We start from the raw sequence: 23,441 nt of genomic DNA, 5'->3' as shown, positions 1-23,441 counted from the left end.
CTAATACCCTCCAGTTACAATACTTGGATCTTTATTTGTTCTTCACTGATTAACTTTCTGATTTACCAGCTTCATCTACTGCCACTGCCTCCAATTATTGCAACACCAGTTTATTCCTTAACCCCCTTTACAATATATATTTGGTTCTCATCATATACTCTCCATGACCTCAAAAATGACAATTCTATTAGTTCTGTCTTGGTACTCATTCTTTCTCTTTACCCTTGCCACAGGGATCTTCCTTTCTGAAACCCTACTAAGAAGACTTCACTGACTTCAATATTCTACTTCTATCATCCATGTATCCCATTCTCCTGATTTTCTGTACTCCTCTAATAGTCTACTTGATTTGCATATTTCTACCTTTCATACTTAATGGATGTGTCTCCTCTCATCTGTTTCTATAATGCTTCCACCTTCCACCCCACTCCTTTATCCAAATTCACTCAAAGTTTCATAATTTCCCAAAAGTCTCTCTCTCTTCTAACCTACTAAAGTGTGTACTGTTTTGAGGACTATGTGGTTACTCCGTCCACCATAATAATATCTATGGATTAACAAAGCAACAGCAACTTTGACATTTAGATCAAACGAGTATAAACATGCCAGGTCAGACTAGCAGATTTTCATGCCTCTCATTAGTGAAAGGTAGTGACTATAGTCTGTATGTTGATTATAACCAATAATGAATTATTTAAACATTAATTACATCTGAAGGGGAAAAAAAACAGAGGCGCTAAAAAAAGACAGACACAGAGTTTACAACTGCTTGCCCAAATTAAGCATTTTTAAGGCTTACATTATTCTCTTAAATTTTCAAGCCTCTAAGTTCCTTTATAGAAGAGTAATATATATCTTCCAATAGCTGAAACCTCAAATAATTTTGATTGTACAGCTTAATAAAACTCATATATACTGTTTTCCTTAGGTCTAGTGCAAATAACTGAATGAATGTTTACACATTTATATGAGAAGTCAACTAACGTTCATCTGCTACTCAAAAGACTCTCTGTTCCAGAAAACACAAGAATCAAACAAGTATCATTTAACATTTACTACTAAAAGGCTACCATGATGAAAGCTTCAATAATGACAAATATTTAAACTAGAATGGTAAAGTACTAAAGCTCCTTGATGTGTTGTGCTTAACATTCTTTACTAGGTACAAACAGTATTTAGGAATGCAAACTGATCTTGAACATCCAACACATCAAAATGTGAATTATACAAAGTACATTAAATAAATACCATCCCATTCCCATTCCAGTATTTTCTATCATAACCATACTAGACTGTTTGTTGAAACAGCAGAAGATACGATATCAACATAGAACAGACCAGTCATAATTATCATAGGGTTACCAAAAACAGAAACTAATTGAGCAAAGAGGAAAACAGTAAAACACTCAAATAAAATAACTAAGCCTACTTCTCAATAACAAAGAATAAAGAGTCTTAATTAGGAAGACAATTGGGATATTGATTAAAAATCATGAGTTATGGCATCAGAGAGGGACTTGTTGCTTTTGAACAAGTAACTTAATCTCTTTCATCTAAGTTTCTTTATCTGAAGAGTAAGGATAACTAATACTTATCTTGCAAAGTTGTACACAGAAAAATGAAATTAATTATGCAAAGTACTTAGAAAATGGACTTCCCTGGTGGATCAGACGGTAAAGCATCTGCCTACAATGCAGGAGACTTGGGTTCAATCCCTAGGTCGGGAAGATCTCCTGGAGAAGGAAATGGCAACCCACTCTAGTATTCTTGCCTGTAAAATCCCATGAACGGAGGAGCCTGGTAGGCTAAGTCCATGGGGTCGCAAAGAGTCAGACACGACTGAGCGACCTCACTCACTCACTTAGAAAGTAGCAGATATTAAAATATCTCAATCCAAAAAGGCCTGGACGCTGGACATTTTCATATAGCTAAACTACCTCATTCGTCTGCGTGTGTGTGTGTGTGTGTGTGTGTGTGTCTGTGCCTGTGTGTGTAGCAGAGTTTTATTAAAGTAAGAAAAGGGACAGAGCAAGCTTATGACACAGACATCAGAAGGGGGACGGAGAAAGCCTCCCTCGCTAGTGTTAGCAAGGAAGTTATAGTACTTCAGACCTTCAAGGAAGACAGTGCCAGAACTTATAAGTTCTCTCCCCATTCTCTCTATTTCACAAAGCTAGCATATTCAGAAACCAAAACCCGAGAAAGATAATACAAAAGGGACACTAGAGATCTTACAGAGCAATCAAATCCAGCTTTGAAGAAGTATGCTATTACCAAGTTGTCTTCATTCCAAAGAGACAAAATTGGTGAAATCTATTAGGAAAGCTTTTAATATGAGTCATCAAACAATAGGCAAAGAAGAAAAGCCAAATAATCATATAATATATTATGAAATTTATGTGATCCAATTTAAACTTAATTCTAAAAAAGGGGAATAGAAGACTATTTCCTTAACATACCAAAAAAAAAAAAACTGTCAAAAAGAATACACAACTACGAAAACCCTAAAGGCATCCATTCAAATAAGAAATGAGCCAAAGATGCTCACTATTCATTACTATAATTTAACAATCTTCTAGACACTGTAATCAGTGTAACTGTTTTTAAAAAAAGAAAAGGTTAAATATTGGCAAGAAAACAAAATTATCATCATTCACAAATTCTATAACTGCCTTATTATAAAATTCAATAGAAACTATTACAATTAAGAATTTCATAAAAAACAAATTTAAAAAATAGAATTTCATAAGATGACCAATTAGAAAATAGTACAACAAATCACCAACTTTTCTATGTTCCATCAGGAAGATGTAACCCTCTTTAAAATACAATGAAAAAGTATTTCACTCACAATAGCAACAAGAGGTTTTAAAATACCAAAAGTCAATTCTAAAAATAGGCAGAACCACATGAAGAAAAACTACAAAACACTGAGTCACAAAAGATGACTTGAAGAAATGATGAAAATACCATAAAGTATTTCATAGCTATCTCTAAAATAGATCATAAGAGATCATAGCTCTCTGTAAAAAATTAGTTTATATTTTCAATTAAATTCTTTCTTAACAAATTGGATTAAAGGTAATCTGAAAAAAAATGAGAAATTATGAAAATGTTTTGAAAAAGATAAGACAAATTCACACAACCATATAGTAAGGTACATTAAAAAGTTACAGTAGTTAGAACTGTTTGGAATTACTGGAGCAAAAAATATAGCCGAATGAAGCAGAACAGAAAATCTCTGGGGAAAGATAATTATTCAGTAATTAGTATAAAATAATTGACTTGCCACTCTACCTTAAAATACATTTCAAATAGATTAAAGATATAAATGTTTCTTTAAAATTCTGAAAGTAATATAAGGAAAAAGAAGTAATTACTTATAGAATATGCAAACACAAGAAAGTCTAAGCAGGTAGATATGATAAAAGAAAAATTTGATAGATTTAGCTATACTAAATATTAAAAATCTGTTTAAAAATTTAAAAATTCAAGCCAAAAACAAAATTAGGATGCAAATGACAAAGTGGAGAAATTATCTGCATTGCAATTTGACCAACACATAATAGTTTTATACACAAAGAGGTTTTAAAATCCAATAGCATAATAAACAAAGGACATTAATAGATAATTCACAAAAAATACAAATATTTAAAGTCACTAATAACAAATGAAATGAAGAAATTTATAGACTTTTCATATCAAAATAGCAGTTTTTTAATATGGAGAGATTGCTGGCATTCTCAAGCACAATTAATTATTAATTAATATATATCTATTAATATCTATCAAAAATAATTATGTGTGTCTTTTAACTTTAGAATTTCTCTTAATAAAAGATATAAGCAATGGTCAATCCATCAAATTATTGGAAACAGCTTAAATTTTAAACAATTGAAATGCTGGTTAAATAAGCAATGGAAAATCCAAATGCTAGACTGTTAGCCACACATTTAAAATGACGGTATGCTGTAAAAGAATAATGCTTTATTGACTCGGGTAAGCATTCATTTAACTGTGTAAAAATAACCTAGAAACAAAACAGTGTCAACAACAACAAACAAGAGTAGGTACAATATGCGGGTGGGGGCGGGGGGGGGGCGGCAGTTGGTGAAATAAAAAGAGTAAATCCCATTAAAAAGGACCTATGGGATATTCACCAGTGTTAAAAATGATTATCAACAGGTGCACACACATTCAGTCACTCATTCATGTCCGACTCTTTACAGCTCCATAGACTGTAGCCTGCCAGGCTCCTCTGTCCATAGAATTTTCCAACCAAGAATACAGGAGTGGGTTGCCATTTCCTACTCCAGGGGATCTTCCCAACCCAGGGATCGAACCACCGTCTCTTGCATCTCTTGCACTGCATGTGGATTTTTCACCACTGCGCCATTTGGGAAGCCCATCAGTGGATGAAGGCATTATAGATATTATTTATCATTTAGGCTTTCCTGAATTTTCCAAACTTCCTACAGTTATTACATATTGGATTAGTAATTAAGAAAATACACAATGTTTACAATATTGCTTTGACTTTAGTAACAACAGTATCCAAAATCATGTTAACACTGATAGTTTATTCTTTTAGGGTAGGGAGGCCTACCCTCTCTGTATCTGATCATATTTTTACACTTTAATCATAATGAAAGATTTTGTAGGCAAAAGCAGAAGGGGGCGGCAGAGGGTAAAACGGTTAGATAGCATCACCAACTCAATGGACATGAATCTGAGCAAACTCCAGGAGATAGTGAAGGACAGGGAAGCCTGGCATGCTGCAGTCCATGAAGTCACAAAGAGTCAGACACAACTTAGTAACTGAACAATACAATGAAAGAAATTTTCAGAACTCTAGGAAACAACCAGACAAAAGGTTTCCCTCCCATCTTTATTTATGATCAAGTGCAATGTCAAATAATATTTAGATATTAACTACGTGCTTTCAGCTCCTGCCAAAGGCAGTAAGAAACAAGTGATGAACAAACTCTGGACCTCAGAACCAGCAGGGCTCAGCTTTCACCTACATCTAAAACTTGAGCCTGAAATTTTTTAAAAAGGTGAAAGGGACAGTGCGGAATATAGATACTACCTTTCTCGGGATACAAAGTGTGGGCCTTTGATAACTTCCAATCACAACTCTTCTCTGTCTCCCTTGGTAGAGAGAAGAATGATTTTTTTCCTCCAATGTGTTTTAAAGGCATATATCCAAAGGGCAAGTAAGCAGGATTTCTTCTGAACAAAGATGCTTTAAACAGATTTGTAAATGTTAAATGTTCTCTTTCTCCAGTACAGATATGCAGCTTAACTCCAAGGGGGTCAAAAAGATTCTAGCAGTACTTGGCCCTCAACAGTAAGCAATAGTCAAACTGTTAATTTCATCTGGTCCCCTCCAAAAAATGACAAAGCATTACATGGTAGTGCCAGGGGCTAGATTTGAGGGGCTTTTCTACAGGGCATTCATTTTCATAACACTAAGATGCTAATTATTTCTGAGCACTTCTGAGAACCATACTACATGATGACAACCTTGATGCTGATAACAAAAAATACACTATCTTTAATATCATATTCTTTGTTAAAGATGTTGTCTTCCTTTCTTTACTGGTCAAAGCTCTGAATTCCATCTACTATTTCCTCAGGAACTTAGTTCCAATAGATATCTCATTTTTCCTAATCTCTTACTCCTCACTTTCATTACACATATAAAAAAAAATCCAAGCATAATATCCCTTCAACTCATATCCCTCTGCAGCAGTTTCAACTGTGCCTATGGAATTTCCTAAGGAACTGTGAAATATCTATGCAACTAATCTACAGTAATAAAAAGTAGAACAGTAGTTTCAGGGATTGAGAGAGAGATTACAAAGGGGCACTAGGAGACTTTTGGAGGTGATGGATATATTCATTATTTTAATTGTGGTGATGGTTTAATGAACATAAACATGTTAAACATTCAACTGCACACTTTAAATATGTGTAGTTTATTACAGGGCAATTGTACTTCCATAAAGCTACTGAAATAAATACTGAAGTCTAGGTCTTGTTCCACTCCTCAAATTGGGATAGGGGTTCCCCCTTGAAATCAGGACTCAAAAACTCCCTTAGATGATTTGAAAATGTGTGGATAAGATTGAGAGCCACTGCTCTAGGGCCATCATCCTCTCTTCCTTCCTTAGTTTTCTTAAAACGCCCCAGGCAAGCATGTCTACTTTTTCATCATCCATTCCTGATGCAAAGGGTCGACTCATTGGAAAAGACCCTGATGCTGGGAAAGACTGGGGGCTGGAGAAGGAGGCAAAAGAGGATGAGATGGCTGACAGACATGAGTTTGAGCAAACTCTAAGAGATAGTGTAGCACAGGGAAGCCTGGCATGCTACAGTCCATGGGTCACAAAGAGTCGGACCAAACAACATTCTTTCTCAGTCTTCTGGAGACTAGTTTCTGAACCACTACTCAGCTAAAACTGTACTTGTTAAAGTCACCTATGAACTCCTGACAAATTCACTGGTCCTGGAGTCATCTTACTTGACACCTCTTTAAAGCCTTCAAAATTGTTGACCCATTCCTCCTCTATTTGAAAACTTCTCCACCCTTGGCATCCTTCTTGAAGTTCCTCCTATCTTTCTAATACTAACTAACTAATTCTCTTTCACACTATTCTTCCACCTGTCTGCCTTTTATTTGTCTGTTCTCCAATTGCTGCTTTTTATTATGCTAAGTCTTTTCCAATCTGAGTCATTTCAACATTCCCAAGTCAATACAGCTCCTTCAATTCAACCCATCTTCCCTCTATTCCTGATTTCCTTTACAAGTTCCACATCCTACATTCAAACACCTATCTACATCTTCATCCAAATGTCCCACAGTGCAGTTCAGTTCAGTCACTCAGTTGTGTCGAACTCTTTGCCACCCCATGAATCGCAGCACGCCTGGCCTCCCTGTCCATCACCAACTCCCGGAGTTCACTCAGACTCACGTCCATCGAGGCAGTGATGCCATTCAGCCATCTCATCCTCTGTCATCCCCTTCTCCTCCTGCCCCCAATCCCTCCCAGCATCAGAGTCTTATCCAATGAGTCAACTCTTCGCATGAGGTGGCCAAAGTACTGGAGTTTCAGCTTTAGCATCATTCCCTCCAAAGAAATCCCAGGGCTGATCTCCTTCAGAATGGACTGGTTGGATCTCCTTGCAGTCCAAGGGACTCTCAAGAGTCTTCTCCAACACCACGATTCAAAAGCATCAATTCTTCAGCGCTCAGCCTTCTTCACAGTCCAACTCTCACATCCATACATGACCACTGGAAAAACCATAGCCTTGACTAGACGGACCTTAGTCGGCAAAGTAATGTCTCTGCTTTTGAATATACTATCTAGGTTGGTCATAACTTTCCTTCCAAGGAGTAAGCGTCTTTTAATTTCATGGCTGCAGTCACCATCTGCAGTGATTTTGGAGCCCCAAAAAATAAAGTCTGACACTGTTTCCACTGTTTCCCCATCTATTTCCCATGAAGTGATGGCACCGGATGCCATGATCTTCGTTTTCTGAATGTTGAGCTTTAAGCCAACTTTTTCACTCTCCTCTTTCACTTTCATCAAGAGGCTTTTGAGTTCCTCTTCACTTTCTGCCATAAGGGTGGTGTCATCTGCATATCCGAAGTTATTGATATTTCTGCCGGCAATCTTGATTCCAGCTTGTGTTTCTTCCAGTCCAGCGTTTCCCATGATGTACTCTGCATATAAGTTAAAGAAGCAGAGTGACAATATACAGCCTTGACGTACTCCTTTTCCTATTTGGAACCAGTCTATTGTTCCATGTCCAGTTCTAACTGTTGCTTCCTGACCTGCATACAGATTTCTCAAGAGGCAGGTCAGGTGGTCTGGTATTCCCATCTCTGTCAGAATTTTCCACAGTTTATTGTGATCCACACAGTCAAAGGCTTTGGCATTGTCAATAAAGCAGAAATAGATGTTTTTCTGGAACTCTCTTGCTTTTTCCACAATCCAGCGGATGTTGGCAATTTGATCTCTGGTTCCTCTGCCTTTTCTAAAACCAGCTTGAACATCAGGAAGTTCACGGCTCACGTATTGCTGAAGCATGTCCCACAGTTTCCTCAAATTCAAAAAATCCAATGTAGAATGCATCATCTTCCTTTTATGTGCAACTCATTTCCAATCAATGGAACCAAGTCAAACCCTCAGGATTCTAGATTCTTCCTCCCTTCTTTCCTGAGGTGACAGTATCTATCAGGTTCTACCTCACTCTACCAGAATGAGGATCCAAAACACAAATCCATTAAGTGGTTTCTTATTCATCATTTTCAATGCAACCCCCTTAGCCAAGGATACAACATCCTGGGTTGGGCCTCTACCACCCTCACTGATCTCATCTTCCACCGTTTTCCCATCTAACCCAGGCATTCAAGTCAAGACCAATGTTACTAACTTTGGACTTGTCACCAACAAAGACTTCTCTAAACTGCCAGGGTTGCTCCTGCCTCCTTGTTTTCTCACTTACTCTGTTTTCCTGGAAAGGTATTCACTAAGCTCATGCAATTGGCAAAATTATACCATACTTTAAAGCTCGACTACGTGCCCCAACTTTACATACATCCAGGCTGAGTTAGCCATCTCCTACTCTGCTCACCTACAATGCTAGGCAAATCTCTATTCACACTCATCACAGAGTATTATAATTGTTACTTTATTTACCTGACTTGTATATGGCATAGTAAGTTCCTAGATGACAAGAGCTGTGACATTCATTTTTGTATACATTCATTTTGTACACCTATTCGGCCTGGGGTAATGCAAATTTATGTCTGACATAATTTCGATTATTTACAAGATGCAAACTTGATAGGGCCAAAATAGTCTTGATACTAACATTTTTTTAAAGATCTCCTAATATTCATTATAAAATAAATATCAGGCAACAGGATCCTGAATAAAACAGTTGACTACAAGATATATTTAAACTCTGTCAAAACACCATTGCTCTAAAAATGCAATGGAGAGCAGATTTCATAAAACAGGAATACAACAAAAAAACGAAGCACAGCAGGGATAACACACTGACTTAACCAATGCTTCATCTGATGTCCATACCCAGATACTGTTAATTAGTTCCGGTAACTAAGAGGGCTTAAAACCCTTTGTTGTTATAGCTATAGTAAATCAAAAAAGGATAAATACGCCAAATCCAGAATTTATTTTCTAAAACAGGCAATGATTTTCTCCCTTGCCACTTTGTTGAAATGAAGTATTAGAACAGCCGACTCTGAAGCTACTATTGGCCAGCCAAGCATATCCTAAAGATTTTTTTTCTTTCTTTCTTGCCTGCGCTTCAAAAATATGGTGCTCTGGGACTTAAAATGTGTTAACCTAAAGAAAAATGCTTAGAAATTGGGGGACGGGGCGGGGGGGCACGCAGAGTAGTGATCTATGGATGTTAAGAGAATGTTCTTATGGAAAACAAGCCTCCCAGGACTACTACATTGACTCAGGGTTACATCAGTATTTATGACTTTATGTACATAAGGTTTTAAAAGCTGAAAATTTCAAACTGTAAAGTGATACACGAATAAAGAGGCGGCATACCTGCTACAAAAACTACTGTGTGACCCAAAGGACAAATAATTTGCCAAAGGACAGCTTGGCCCTACAGCCGGTAGGACGGTCTCAGAAGATAAGCAGCAGCTGCCCGCTGAACAAACTCTCCCTACCTGAAAAGCCGAGCGGCTGCCCGGCGTGTGATAGTGTATCGGAGAACCGATCCTGTGCAGTAGGAAACCACCAGGGCAAAATTTTAAAATTTCAGAAACGTCTATACCCTGAGGGAATAACGCACACATGTACACACCGAAGCGGGGATACCCAGTTCTGCCAGAGCGTGCAAACTTCGGCGGGTCTTTCAACGCAACAATTTTCGGACAAAACCCTGACGATTCTCGAGTATATTAGAAGAGTCGGACATGACTTAGCGACTAAACCACCACCAGCTGGGGAGGACTAACTCATAGTAAAAAGATGGTAAGGGCTGATGAAGAGCTCACCAGTGTAAATAACCAAGGAAAGAATCGCGGCTGCTTTGTGAATCTCTCCGACTTGTGGGGGAACCGGGAAGAATGTTGCTTTCCAAGACGAGGGGGGCGACAGTGACCATTTTGGCCATTAGACTGGACGGGTAGTTGCAGCCTCGCTGAAGTGGGAAGGAGGAGTCGGAGGGGTGGGAGGGGTAGGAGAGGTCGGACCGGAGCATCAGCCGCTGCAGGGCGGTGGGGGTGTCCCACCCCAGGCAACCCGGCGGAAGGGCGGCTGGTCCGCGAGGGGCGGCTGCACCCAGGTCACGCCCGGAGGTCGGAAGGCTCCTCGCCGGGGAAGGAGAAAGACCCGAGTCCTCGCGCACAAAGCTGCCGCCGCCCAGGCAGCAGGCGGGCTGCGCCCAACTTCGGGGCGAGAAGCCGCCGGCCGCAGCCTACCACCGAGTTCCTTCCCGCAGACCCTTGGACGCCTGGGCGTCCAGCACAGTCTAGCACTCATCCGCGGCGCCTCGCGCTGGAGCCGTTACCCGCAACGAAGCCGCCGCCCCGGGGACAAAGTCCCGGCCCCCTCCCCTCCGTCGCCTCGCCCCGGCTCCTCCCTGACAAAAAAAGTTATCGGTCGCCGGCCGCCCTGGGGGCCCGGCGCGGTTCTCTCCGCAGGACTTACCAGAGCGGCTCTCCAAGCTCGACCTCCAGAACCGCGACTTGTCTGGCCCGCAACGACAGCGACGGCTGCTGCTCCGAATAAGCAGCACCACCTGCCCCCGCCTTCTTCCTAGCAGAACGGGTCCTGGCAAACCATCTTCCCCCTCCGCTCACTGACTGACAACCCAGTCCCGAGCGCCGCCACTGCCGCCAGCAACTCTGACGGGCAAGACCAGAGACCCGTCCTCAGGCAGCCAACCACCACCGCCCCACGCCAGCTCGGCCTATCGCCGCTCGCTGGGGCGGCATCAGAGCAACTTCTCCACCAATGAAAATTTTCTTTTGCTAGGCCCGGGGCGGGGCCACGAGGTGGGAGGGAGGGAGAGTTGGTGGGCGTGGTCTGAGCGATAAGGCGTGGTCGGCGTCCCCAAGGGGAGATGATTGACTGTTAAGATTGAAGCTGCAACTAGGTGATAGTGATCAGAGAAGGTCTGTTGGACTCAGCCTTTAGTATTTACAGCTCTTCCAGAAGAAAACAAGCCTTTCGGAATGATGTTCACCATAATCGCAGAAGAGAAACTAATTGATATTTTAATTGCTTTATTTCTTTGGTCAGAAGGATTTACTTCACAGTAATTTAAGTCACCAGAATTTCTCAAAACCTTAAATCCTGAAGTGAGGGGTGGGAGTGGGGGGGTAGGAGGAGGGAAATGGTAATAAAATACGTTTTTGCAAATAGGTAATAAAAACTCTTTTCCTCATATATCACTGCTTTTGGCCTTAGTCTGGAAAAAGTCAAACACAATTCCACAGTATCCGCTCCATGAGCTGTTTTTTTGTTTTTTCCCCTTCATCTTCCCTCCCTTCCCTTCTCCTAAATACTAAATATTTTATGTAACGACTGGAACCTAAGCACAACCGAACTGTTTCCTACATATAGTTACTCTGTTTTTTATCTTGTCAGCTTCTCCTACCACATCCCTCTCAAGTCCCATCAGAATTAATTAGAAAGAAAATGAACTTTCATCCTGAAAGACAGGAAGCCACTCTAGTTTTTAAGAAAGAAGAACTTCTAAAGCACCAAGATCTTTTCAAACATGGCAAACATAAATAACAAGCCCACAGTAAGAAAACATATTACTTAATATTGAAAGAGCATCAAGCAAACAACTTCAGGTGCTCATTAGGGTAGATCTGTAGATCAGGATCCGCCATCCAAGAGAATAGACAGATTTATAAGCAAATAGTAAAATATGGTGATAAGGGCAACAGAGCCAGGTTCAATGAGCCAAGGGAACGCAGGAAAAATTATTGTGTTTAGGAAAGTCAGGGAACTTCACAACCAAGGTAATATTTGAGTTGGATCTTAAAAAGGTGAATAGGGAATTTCCCTGGTGGTCCAGTGGCTGAGACTCCAAGCTGCCAACGCAGGGTGCCTGGGTTCAATCCTTGGTAAGGGAATTAAATCCCACATGCTGCAACTAAAGACCTGGTGCAGCCAAATAAATAGTAAAAAAAAAAAAAGGGGGGGGGGTTAAATGGGAGTTTGCCAAAGAAGAAAATCAAAAGGCATTTCAGGAAGCAGGAACAGCAAGTTCAAAGACGCAGAGCTGTGAAAGGGCTCTTAGTGGCTGGGGAACACTGAGAAAGTCAGTAGGCTTGAAAGGTAAGTAGCAGCCAAAAATTAAGCTAGAACAAAACATTATAAAAAGAGATTATAAAGGCCATACTAGCTACACTAAGTTATGTAGATGAGCATTGTCCAGCAGAGACTTCTGTAATGGTGAAAATGTTCTATATTTGTGTTGTCCAGTAGGCTAATCACAAGTGGCTATCCAGCACTTGAAATATGGCACAGCATGCATGCTAAGTCACTTAAGTTGTGTCCAACTCTTCGTGACCCCATGGACCATGGCCCACCAGGATCCTCTATCCAAGGGATTCTCCAGGCAAGAGTACTGGAGCGGATTGCCATGCCTTTCTGCAGAAGATCTTCCCAATCCAGGGATCAAACTCCCATCTCTTAATCTCCTGCATTGGCAGGCAGGTTCTTTACCACTAGCACCACCAGAAGAAAAACGCAATTTTTTATCTGAATTTTAATAACTACCATATTGAACAGCTCAGGCTTAGACTTTATTCTACAGGCAATCATGAACCAACAGAAGCTTATAATCATGTGAACAATACAATCAGTTTTCTCTTAGAGGGTGAGAATCTTAAAGACAGTGCCTGTCTCTCCTTTGACAGGAATCTTGTCACTAGATTTCTTGTCACTTTCACCTCCACTAGACCAGGGTACTGGAGAAGGCAGTGGCACCCACTCCAGTACTCTTGCCTGGAAAATCCCATGGATGGAGGCGTCTGGTGGGCTGCAGTCCATGGGGTTGCTAAGAGTCGGACACGACTGAGCGACTTCACTTTCCCTTTTCACTTTCCTGCATTGGAGAAGGAAATGGCAACCCACTCCAGTATTCTTGCCTGGAGAATCCCAGGGACGGGGGAGCCTGGCGGGCTGCCATCTATGGGGTCACACAGAGTCAGACATGACTGAAGCGACTTAGCAGCAGCAGCAGCAGACCAGGGTACTAGTGGAGGATTGGCAGTATAATTTAGGCCGGCTGGGCCAGAGTCAGGGGAAGTGTTGGCTGAAGGAAGAGGGATAAGATCCGGAGAGTGTGTTGTACTCTAACATTCTCACAGAAGGCAAGCAGGCAGATCCCAGGAACTTGAATTCTGCCATCAAGTCCTGATAGCATAGAGAGTAGGAGAGAGAAGGGTCAGAGAGGGAAAGAAAGCCAAAGCCTCAGCTGGATCAAAAAATAGAGAGAGAGCAAGGGTGAGCAGAGGAGTATACACGGAATCAGTTTTACTGGCAATCAGCCCTATGGGACACTGGATATGTTGGCCTGATTTAAAGAGCCAGAGAGTCTGTTGGCAAGAAGGCCCAGTAGGAGCAGGGCAAGATTCCAGCAGAGACAAAGTGCCAAACCACACCTTCGGAAATGGGAAATGGAGGCAAATACTTACTGACTTCCTGCACTATACACAGAACCAACTTGTCAAGCATACAAAGGAATGTCAGAAGCTCATAGTGTAGGTCTTTGGGTAACAAAGAGGTGAAAAGTAAAGCAAAGTTTCATCACTTATCACAACAATAGGAGAGATGGCACAGACCAGTACATGACTGATTCATTGTTCAGCGCTAGGCAATAACTGCTGTGTGACTTCAGATTAGGGAGCAAGCTTTCCAGTTGAGAGTGGCTGGAGAAGGCAAAGCATCACAGGCGGAGGTAAAAACTGAGCCACGTCTTGAAAAATGGGCAGAAATTTGAATTTGGAAAGTGTGAGAAGGAAACTCTTGGAATTCCTGGAAAAGAGACAGAAGAACGGAAAAACAAGCAGCCTACAGAAGACATGGGAAGCCTTTGAACTGGCCAGAGCCTGGCAAGCTAGGTTGGAGGAAGACAATAGAGTGCCTTGAAAGCCAACTCCAATGTTCAGATTCTGTCAGTTTGCCTGTAGCTTCCTGTCTGTTCCTTAGAGTTGCTTGGGATGACTTTCAAAAATAGAAATGCCCACATCAAATAAATCAGAAAACTGGGGTACAGGGCCTGGATATAGAGTTTATTTTAAAAGCTTTCCAAGTGAATCTAACATACTCCCAGGGTTGTAAACAGGGGAATGACATCATAACATTTCACTAACGCTAACTCAAGATCGTACATAGGATGGATTGAGTGGCAAGAAACTGAGACTGCCCATATATATTTATATATTTGTTTCCTTTCCGCAAAAAGAGAGGAAGCAATTTATTGGCTGACTTCACTTCCTGTTTTACAGTGGTGAGATGATACAGAAGGCAATTTTAGTCACCATCCCTCTAAGTCAGAGTAAAACCAAAACTCAAGTTTATGTTTGTGGTCCCCTCTCCTGTCACAATTTGTGCAAACAAAAACAATTTCCAACAGTAACACTCTGCAATTAATAGTTACACATAACCATTTATATTTTAGCAGCAAAGCACTAGGAAAATGCCCAAGAACATTCTGTTTCAAAAGGGAAATGCTTTTAACCTCTTTATGAAAGTCAGCATATTCCAAACCTTAACTACCCATCTTTGCGAGTCTCTAGTATCCACAGGCATAATTCTACACTATTAAAATGTTTTTACCTTCTTGCAAATAACTTTATTAAATGCCAATTGAACATTACAAAGTCAGTTGAACATTATATATTTTATGCTAATAAATTTCAGAAACTTGAAGAAAAATTTAGCTCAAATATATTTCTATTAAAGTTAGCTGTAAAACATCTGGGTAATATGACAACTTTCTTCCAGGTTTTTGAGATAGAGTTGACATATAGCATTGTGTAAGTTTAAGATATGTGGCATGATAATTTTATATACACAGACTGTGAAATGATTACCACAATAAGATTAGTTAACACTTCTATTACTTCATATAGTTAACTTTTTTTTCTTTTTGGCTGCTGTTATGAGAACATCTAGGATCTACCCCCTTAGCAACTTCTAAGTATACAATACAGTACTGTTAACTGTAGTCAGCATGCTGTACATTATATCCCAGAACTTATTCATCTCATAACTAGATATTTGTACCCTTTGATCAGTAGTATCTCCCCATTTCCCCCAGTCTCTAGCCCTTGGTAACCACCAATCTATTCTTTGTTTCTATGTACCATGACTATTTTAAGTGAAAGTGCCAAAAGATTTTACCTTGAAAAAAATATGAAGAACATGTCACATTAGTGGCAAGTATGTTAAAACATATTTTTTTTTAATTTAAAACAAAAAGAGTGTGCTGAGAACTCATTCTGTCTTGCTATGCCATGCCAGATTCCCCTTCTGAGAGTGCCTCCAGCAGTGGCCACAGGCATGATCTACCCCACACAACGCCCTTCTTAGAACTATGCTGGTCAAGGGAAGCCAGGCCTAATGATGTGAACACTCCACCCAAACAGGGGTGGTGGTGACTACCTAAGCCCTTTCTCTTTCAAGAATATGAACTGGAAATGGGAAGAGAAAATCAATCATGTGATGGGTGCAGAAGCTAGGTGTAGAAAGAAGCCCTGAGAAGCCTTGAGAGGGGTAAGTTCTGAGTAAACTGAAGCCATCAGCAAGAGAAAAGACGTAAAAAGTAGGGGATGAAGTAATTGGTAACAAAGGAGCAGTAGAAATAGAGACCAAGTAGAACATGTCACCATAATAAAGATGGGGACCAATGAAATTCTGCTATTGAGGGAACAATGAAATAACCCATTTTCCACTGCTGCCCTGAATCACTCCAGTTTCCAGTGTTTGTGTTCAGCATCTGTAAGAACCAACTGTTTCCAGAGTCCTACAAGGTTCCCCTCTGCATCACCTAGGATATTCTAAGTAAATTGCGGGATCTGCACATATAAATGCTTGTATGAACCAATAAGCAGACTTCCAGAATCATGGATCAAGTGAAAGAAGCTGGATCAACTGCATTTTGCAAAGAGAATTTTATCCTCCAAGGTTGGTTCCAGGTTTTTCTAGGACTAAATCCTAGAAAGAAAACAATATTCTCTACAGCTTAAAAAAAAATCATAAGCTAAAATTTCAATACCTTTGTAACAGATATTTTAAGGGGAAAAATCTTTTTTTCTCTTATCTTTTAACAGTAGAGCCAATCTTTTTCATATTTCTAAAAAGTCGTATGAATAGGCGTGGAAAGCCTAATTATTAACTACTACCTTCAAGTGACTAGAAATAACAAATATCCACATGTATCTTCTAAGACATTTTATTAACCAGTGTTTTCTAGAAGAATTATTGTTTAGGGGGTCTTGTTTTGCAGGTTTTATAAATCATGTTTCTGAAAAATATTTTATGACATGGGAAAAAGATGGGTACAAAACTCCAATATGACATAGTCACAATTGTGCAAATGTTCATGTCTCGGACATATGTCAGGGACATGTAAGCATGGAGGAATTATGACTGAATTTTATTTTCTTCTTCATATATGTTTTTAATTTACCAAATGTTCTATAATAAACAAGTGTTAGTTTTGCAACCAAAAAAAAAAAATACATTATTTTTATGGTGAAGAGGCAGCAGACTGGACATCACTTATTGTTAATTCTGCCCAAGCAAACCTGGTTAAACACTCTTTCTTTTACTCTTAGCCAGTGAATTATTCAAAATTCTTTAAAGTGCACTCATAAATGCCGCGGAGAAGCTCTTGTTATTGCTCACAAGCAAAAGACCCCATCAGTGCTTATTTAATAGAGACGCATAAACTTGTATGCAGATTTTCTTTTCCAAATGAGGTCCCAGAAAACACAGAAAATATATAGACAACTGTGACAAACACAGCTCCCAGAGGAAGCGGAAAGGTGTTGTGCCATCTTTGGTGACCCGCAATAGTAAAGAGGAACTTCAGAACACAGAATAAAGAAGAACCTGAAAAGACAGGAGTTTTCATCCTCTGTCTCCATATGGTTGATAAATCTTTTTCAGGTTTTCACACCTATCCACATGTCCATACACCAACTGGAAACCTGATTTCTCTGCTTTTCAGCCTACTGCATTCGTCAGATGCGTATTTCAGTTGTATTCAGTCTAACACTTCATTGTGTATCAATTGTTGAACAATTGATTGAACAACTTTGTTCCCAAACTGTTTCTCATGTGTTAATCTCTCACCCAGAGAATAGAGGCATCAACAGAGCCACACACTTCCTTCGTTCCCTTGCCCAGTGGTACCGTCAAAGCAATTTGAGAAGCACAAGTACTAGCTGAAGAGTAGATAAGTCTGGGAAGTTGAAGCCCAGCTGCAAGAAGGATAATAAAGAGAGCAGGAAGCGGCGCATCCCCAAAGAGTTTTGCCAACGCGTTCACTCTGGTCTGTAATTCTTGAGTTAAGAGAGTCTAATGTAAGAATAATACTTCTATTTTTCAACTTTGCTCTCATTTACTTAGTCACTATCACCACACCCTGATATTTCTGCCAAAAAAAAAAAAGTTCCAGTGAGCAAATTTTACATCATAACCAGTTTTCAGTAAGGACAAGCCCATCACCCTCTTTTCCTCCACCATCATACTAAAGTGACTCAGTCTTCTGTCAAGCTGTTCTCTCTTGATACCCATTATGTCAGCAAAAACAAGGAACACCTTCTCTAGAGTTCTCTGTTTACTCGAGGCACGTCCTCAGCACAGGCGTGGGACACATGTCCAGGCCCAGCACCCTTGTGTCTTTTAGAGGGTATCGTCCCCCCAAACCTCTACCTCTATGGTTTGTATCATGATACTAATCCTTAAAGTCACTCTCAAGGATTTTTTTCAAATTTGAATTACACCAGGAAGAGAAGAAATCACATTGGTCACAAATAAATTAGCGGAGTTTGGGGTCTGGCTCTGTGGGGAGGTACAGCGGCAGGACCAGCCAGGAAAATGCCAGTGGCAATGATGGTGGCAAGCTCCTTTAGTTTCAGAAAGTTGCTAGATCAGTAGGAGAACTAGGAGCTTGAGGCTTCAGGGGAAATTGTTACACCCCCAGTGTATGGTCAGCTTCTAAATTTATATCTGCTCCATAATGACATGAATAATACAGGAAACTTTTGAAAAAGGATACTACATGCTATAAAACCTGCAAATTCTGAACTTGGTCAGTAGGACAAAGAATTTGGCAGAGAGATTTCTCCAGAATCTATTCCACTATCCTAGCTCACCAGTGGTCTGTGATGGTCCAGCCAATCACGGAAGTGCTTAGAGATGTAACCTGGAGAGGAGCCTTCTCCCTGGTCTCTTAAACATATGCATCTATTGTCATCACCTGCTATCTTGCAACCTTTGTTGGACTTCCAGTGGAAGAAGGTGTGAAAGGTATACTAGAGCAGGATGGCAGGCTGATGCCACCACAAGGATGGTCATGCCCAAAAAGCCACTTGCAGGGGCCCTGGATATTTCCTTTAACAGGTTTATTCCCTTATCACAGCCTGTCCCTGTTCCACCCATTCCCAGTGGGCAGCAGTTAGCCCGACTCCCTGACTATGTGGCTTTCCTTATCATTTATCATTCTGAGTTCAAGATCCACCTTCCAAATCCTGAATACTGACAAATAGAGAAATGTAAAGTGTTTATTTTCAATTTTATCGGATGGATTAAGCACCTTAACATTCCTAAATATTTGATAAAATACCTATATAATATAATATATATAATATAAACTAAATTATAATAGTTGTTGAAACAATTCTCATTTTTTAACAGTTGACAGTTTTGATGGAGCCCATCAGTATTATGCAGTCAGTTTATATTTCCTACTGACTCATAAAATACTGCCTTCCTGCTTTGTGTAGAACAGCAGTTGTCAGTTATTTTTTTCCGCCCCAGCGCACAACACACTCCCATCTGTACCACAGGTTGATAGCTGCACTGACAGTTTGAGGAGACTGTCCCCAGGGGCAGTATCTGAATTGCTGAGGACCCTAATTTATCCTCTTTGGAGAATATGCTCTTTTCCTCTCACCTCCTGAGAATCACAAATATAAAATACTGAGAGCTGAGGAAGAAAAGATCATTTCCTTAGTAAAACAATTTGTTAACTTTGGATTTCTTTTTCTGAGAGTGTGACTACATCCATTGCTGGCAGCGGAGGACTTGCTATGAGAATGAGCTTAAAACATTCATGGGAAATATTCATTTGTATTATTTCCTTTCAGAAGAAGGAAAATGTATGGGTGGAATGCATTATTTGGGAAAGAAGCTGTTAAGTGATACACTTTGTACAGTCCTGCAGCCTATTGATTGTTTATATTTATCCCTTGGGTCAAGTTCTGCCCTCGGGAGAGATACTGAATAAATTTTTCATTTTTTTGTGTGACAGCCCTCTGAATATTTGAAGTACAATATTTGAAATACAATATTTGATTATTGTATCTTCAGGCTTCCCCGGTGGATCAGGCAGTAAAGAATCTCCCTGCAATTCAGGAAACCCGGGTTTGATCCCTGGGTCAGGAAGATTCCCTGGAGAAGGGAATGGTAATCCACTTCAGTATTCTTGCCTAGAAAATTCCATGGACAGAGAAGCCTGGTGGGCTGCAGTCCATGGGGTTGCAAACAGTCGGACACGACTGAACAACTAGCACGTCACACTTCACTTCATTGTATCTTTAGGTTAAAACCACCTCACCTCCTAGTTCATTTAATCTGCATTTGTTCAACAAATATTCAATTTAATGCTTCAGCTAACCTGTCTTCCTGTGAATGCATTCTAGTTTGTCATTGGTCATTGTCTCTGTTAAAGTACAAATGTCTTAATTAAACAGAAATAAAATATGTAATGGTAAAAAAAAAAAAAAAACTTAGCAGATATTGAGAATTCCCTGACCAAGTCCAGTGGTTAGGACTCTGCAAGAATATTGGAGTGGGTTGCCATGCCCTCCTCCAGAGGATCTTCCCAACCGAGGGACTGAACCCAGGTCTCCTACATTGCAGGCAGATTCTTTACCATCTAGGACTCTGCACGCTCACTGTGAATGGCCTGGGCAAATCCCTGGTTGGGGAACTACGATTCTTTTAAGCCCCAGGGCACAACCAAAAAAATAGAGATTATTTTATCCTATCTCTAAGACAATACAAAGCACTAGGAAAGACAATGGGGAGGACAGATGGCAGGAATGTAGATATATGAGACTGAGACAGTATCTAGGAAGCTCCATGGGCAGTAAGCTGTTATGTGGAGATAAGAAGAATCAGGATCATTCATGAAAATAAAACATGCTAAAGGGGTCAAGGAGGGATAGGATATGTTGACTTGGACCAGTCCTGCCAGCTCTGCAATTGCAATTTTGCTTTAATTGAGGTATAACATACATATAGAAAAACAGAGAAAACAAAAATACATTGCCTCAGTGGATTGTCATGGGTGAACAATGCAACCACTGATCCAGGTCAAAAAACTGACTACAATTCAGAAGCTCCCATGGGCCTGCTCCCAATCACCACTCACTCCTTCCTTCCCAAAGATAACCTCCTTTTTTAAAAAAATTAATTTATTTATTTTAATTGGAGGCTAATTACTTTACAGTATTGTAGTGGTTTTTGCTATAGTGAATCAGCTATGGGTGCACATGTGTTCCCCATTCTGAACCTCGCCTCCCACCTTCCTCCCCATCCCATCCCCAGGGCCACCCCAGTGCATCAGCCCTGAGCGCCCTGTCTAATGCATCAAACCTGGACCGGGGATCCACTTCATATGTAATAATATACACATTTCAATGCTACCCTCTCAAATCATCCCACCCTTGCCTTCTCCCACAGAGTCCAAAAGACTGTTCTTTATGTCTGTGTCTCTTTTGCTGTCTCACATATAGGATCATCGTTACCATCTTTCTAAATTCCATATATATACGTTAGTATATTGTATTGGTGTTTTTCTTTCTGACTTACTTCACTCTGTATAATAGGCTCCAGTTTCATCCACCTCATTAGAACTGATTCAAATGCATTCTTTTTAATGGCTGAGTAATATTCCATTGTGTATATGTACCACAAATTCCTGATGCACTCCTCTGCCGATGGACATCTAGGTTGCTTCCATGTCCTGGCTATTATAAACAGTGCTGTGATGAACAGTGGGGTACATGTGTCTCTTTCAATTCTGCTTTCCTTGGTGTGTATGCCCAGAAGTGGGATTGCTGGGTTATATGGCAGTTCTATTTCCGGTTTTTTAAGGATTCTCCACATTGTTCTCCATAGTGGCTGTACTAGTTTGCAGTCCCACCAACAATGTAAGAGGGCTTCTTTTTCTCCATACTCTCTCCAGCATTTATTGTTTGTAGACTTTTTGATAGCAGCCATTCTGACTGGAGTGAGATGGATAACTCCCGTTTTGACTCCTAATACTTTAATGTAGCTACATATGCTTATTAAATTTGATATAAATGGAATCATACAGAATCTATACTCTGGAGTCTGGCTTTTTTTTTCTCTCCATCTTGTTTGTGGGTTCCATGCATGTTTCTTGTTGTGATTATAGCTTATTCATTCTCATTGCTATATGGAATTCTACTATATGAATATGTCAAAATGTATCTGACAATTCTGCAGCTGATGGACATTTGGGTAGTTGTCAGAAGGTGGGCGTCCCTGGTAGCTCAGCTGATAGAAACATCCTCATGCAATGCAGGAGAGCCCAGTTTGATTCCTAGGTCAGAAAGTTCCCCTGGAGAAGGGATAGGCTACCCACTCCAGTATTCTTGGGCTTCCCTGGTGGCTCAGATGGTAAAGAATCTGTCTGCAATGTGGGAGACCTGTGTTCAATCCCTGGGTTGGGAAGATCCCCTGGAGGAGAACATGGCAACCCTCTCCAGTATTCTTGCCTGGAGAATCCACATGGGCAGAGGAGCCTGGCAGGGTACAGTCCATGGGGTCACGAAGAGTCAGACACAACTAAGCGACTAAGCACAGCAGCACAGAAAGCGGGGTGGGGGTGCTATTACAAATAATGCTGCTGGAAAAAAACAAAACAAAACAAAACAAATAATGCTGCTGGGAGCATTCTTATACTATGTGACTCTCAGAGCACAAGTATGTGTACTTTTGTGGTAAATACCCAGGAGTGGAACTTCTGGTTATAGGGTCAGTTTATGCTCGCCTTTACTGTGACACTATCAAATCATTTTCCTAAGTAAATGTATCATTTGCATATCTAGCAGTGGAAAATGAGAATTCCAATTGTGCCACATCCTTGTCAATATTTGTATTACCAGCCTTTTAAATTCTAGCTCTTCTAGCAGATAGATATTGGTATCTCATTGTGGTTTTAATTTGCATCTCCTGAATAACTAATGCAGACCTTTCATGTTCAGCAATTTTAAAGAATCTCTGCCTGTCTGTTTCATTGCAAATCACTGCTCAGTCAAACTTGGATTCAGAATCAAAAATCTTTTTTCAGTTCAGATATGTTTGACATGTGGGTGTATGCTAAGTGGCTTCAGTCATGTCCAACCCTTTGTGACCCCATAGACTGTGGCCTGTCAGGCTCCTTTAGCTACAGGATTTTCCAGACAAGATTATGGAATGGGTTGCCATCCAGGGGATCTTCCTGACCCAGGGATTGAACCCACATATTTTATGTCTCCTACATTGGAAGGTGGGTTCTTTACCACTAGTGCCACCTGGGAAGCACATATTTGACAAATAACATTGTAAATTTAAGTTCTATAATGTATTGATTTGATATATTTTTATATTATAATATGATTACCATTGTAGCTATAGTTCACACCTGTCATGTCACATAATTATTATTTCTTTCTTGCTGTTGAAATAATTTAGATCTAGACTTAGCAAGTTGGATGATTATAATACAATACTGTTGTCTATATTCCCCACACCATGCATCAGATCTCCAGGCCCTGTTTGTTGACTAGTTGCAAGATTGACAATCATTCATTGAGTCCCTACTCTGAATCTGAGACTACATGTGTTAGTTGCCTCCAATCGCGTGGTCAGAAGATGGTGGTGGGAGGTTTTTCTGGACTAGGTTATTTCTGGTCCAATCTGCTGGCTTAACTCCAGTGTGTTTTTGCTGACATTCCAGGGAGAACATTACTGGAAGAAGAATATGCCAGCAGGGGCAGGGAAAGAGGAAAGGAGTTGAGTATAAACAGTGAAAACAGCTGGTTTTTCAAATTTTACAGCTTGAAAATAGTTGATGACAGTTCCCACAATGAAATAATTTAACCTATCAGCCATAAA

The 23,441-nt window shown here is 40.3% G+C and overlaps 1 protein-coding gene and 1 pseudogene across 3 annotated transcripts in view; one reads left to right on the top strand and one right to left on the bottom strand.

The window, feature by feature from the left end:
- FAM126A (family with sequence similarity 126 member A) overlaps nucleotides 1-10,948 on the bottom strand; it is an 88,489-nt gene extending 77,541 nt beyond the window's left edge. The window contains exon 1 of one of the 3 annotated variants that reach the window (XM_018047327.1): nucleotides 10,707-10,948. The gene's annotated coding sequence lies outside the window, so the exon portion shown is untranslated. The remainder of the gene's footprint in view (nucleotides 1-10,706) is intronic. The other 2 variants (XM_018047326.1, XM_018047328.1) reach the window with 2 other exon arrangements.
- LOC102177587 lies at nucleotides 18,129-18,792 on the top strand (annotated as a pseudogene).

The sequence above is a fragment of the Capra hircus genome, chromosome 4 (assembly GCF_001704415.2).
Source record: "Capra hircus breed San Clemente chromosome 4, ASM170441v1, whole genome shotgun sequence".
In the NCBI taxonomy this organism is placed as follows: domain Eukaryota; kingdom Metazoa; phylum Chordata; class Mammalia; order Artiodactyla; family Bovidae; genus Capra; species Capra hircus.
Note: the sequence above shows the minus strand (reverse complement) of the source record. Positions and strands in the feature narration are given on the sequence as shown.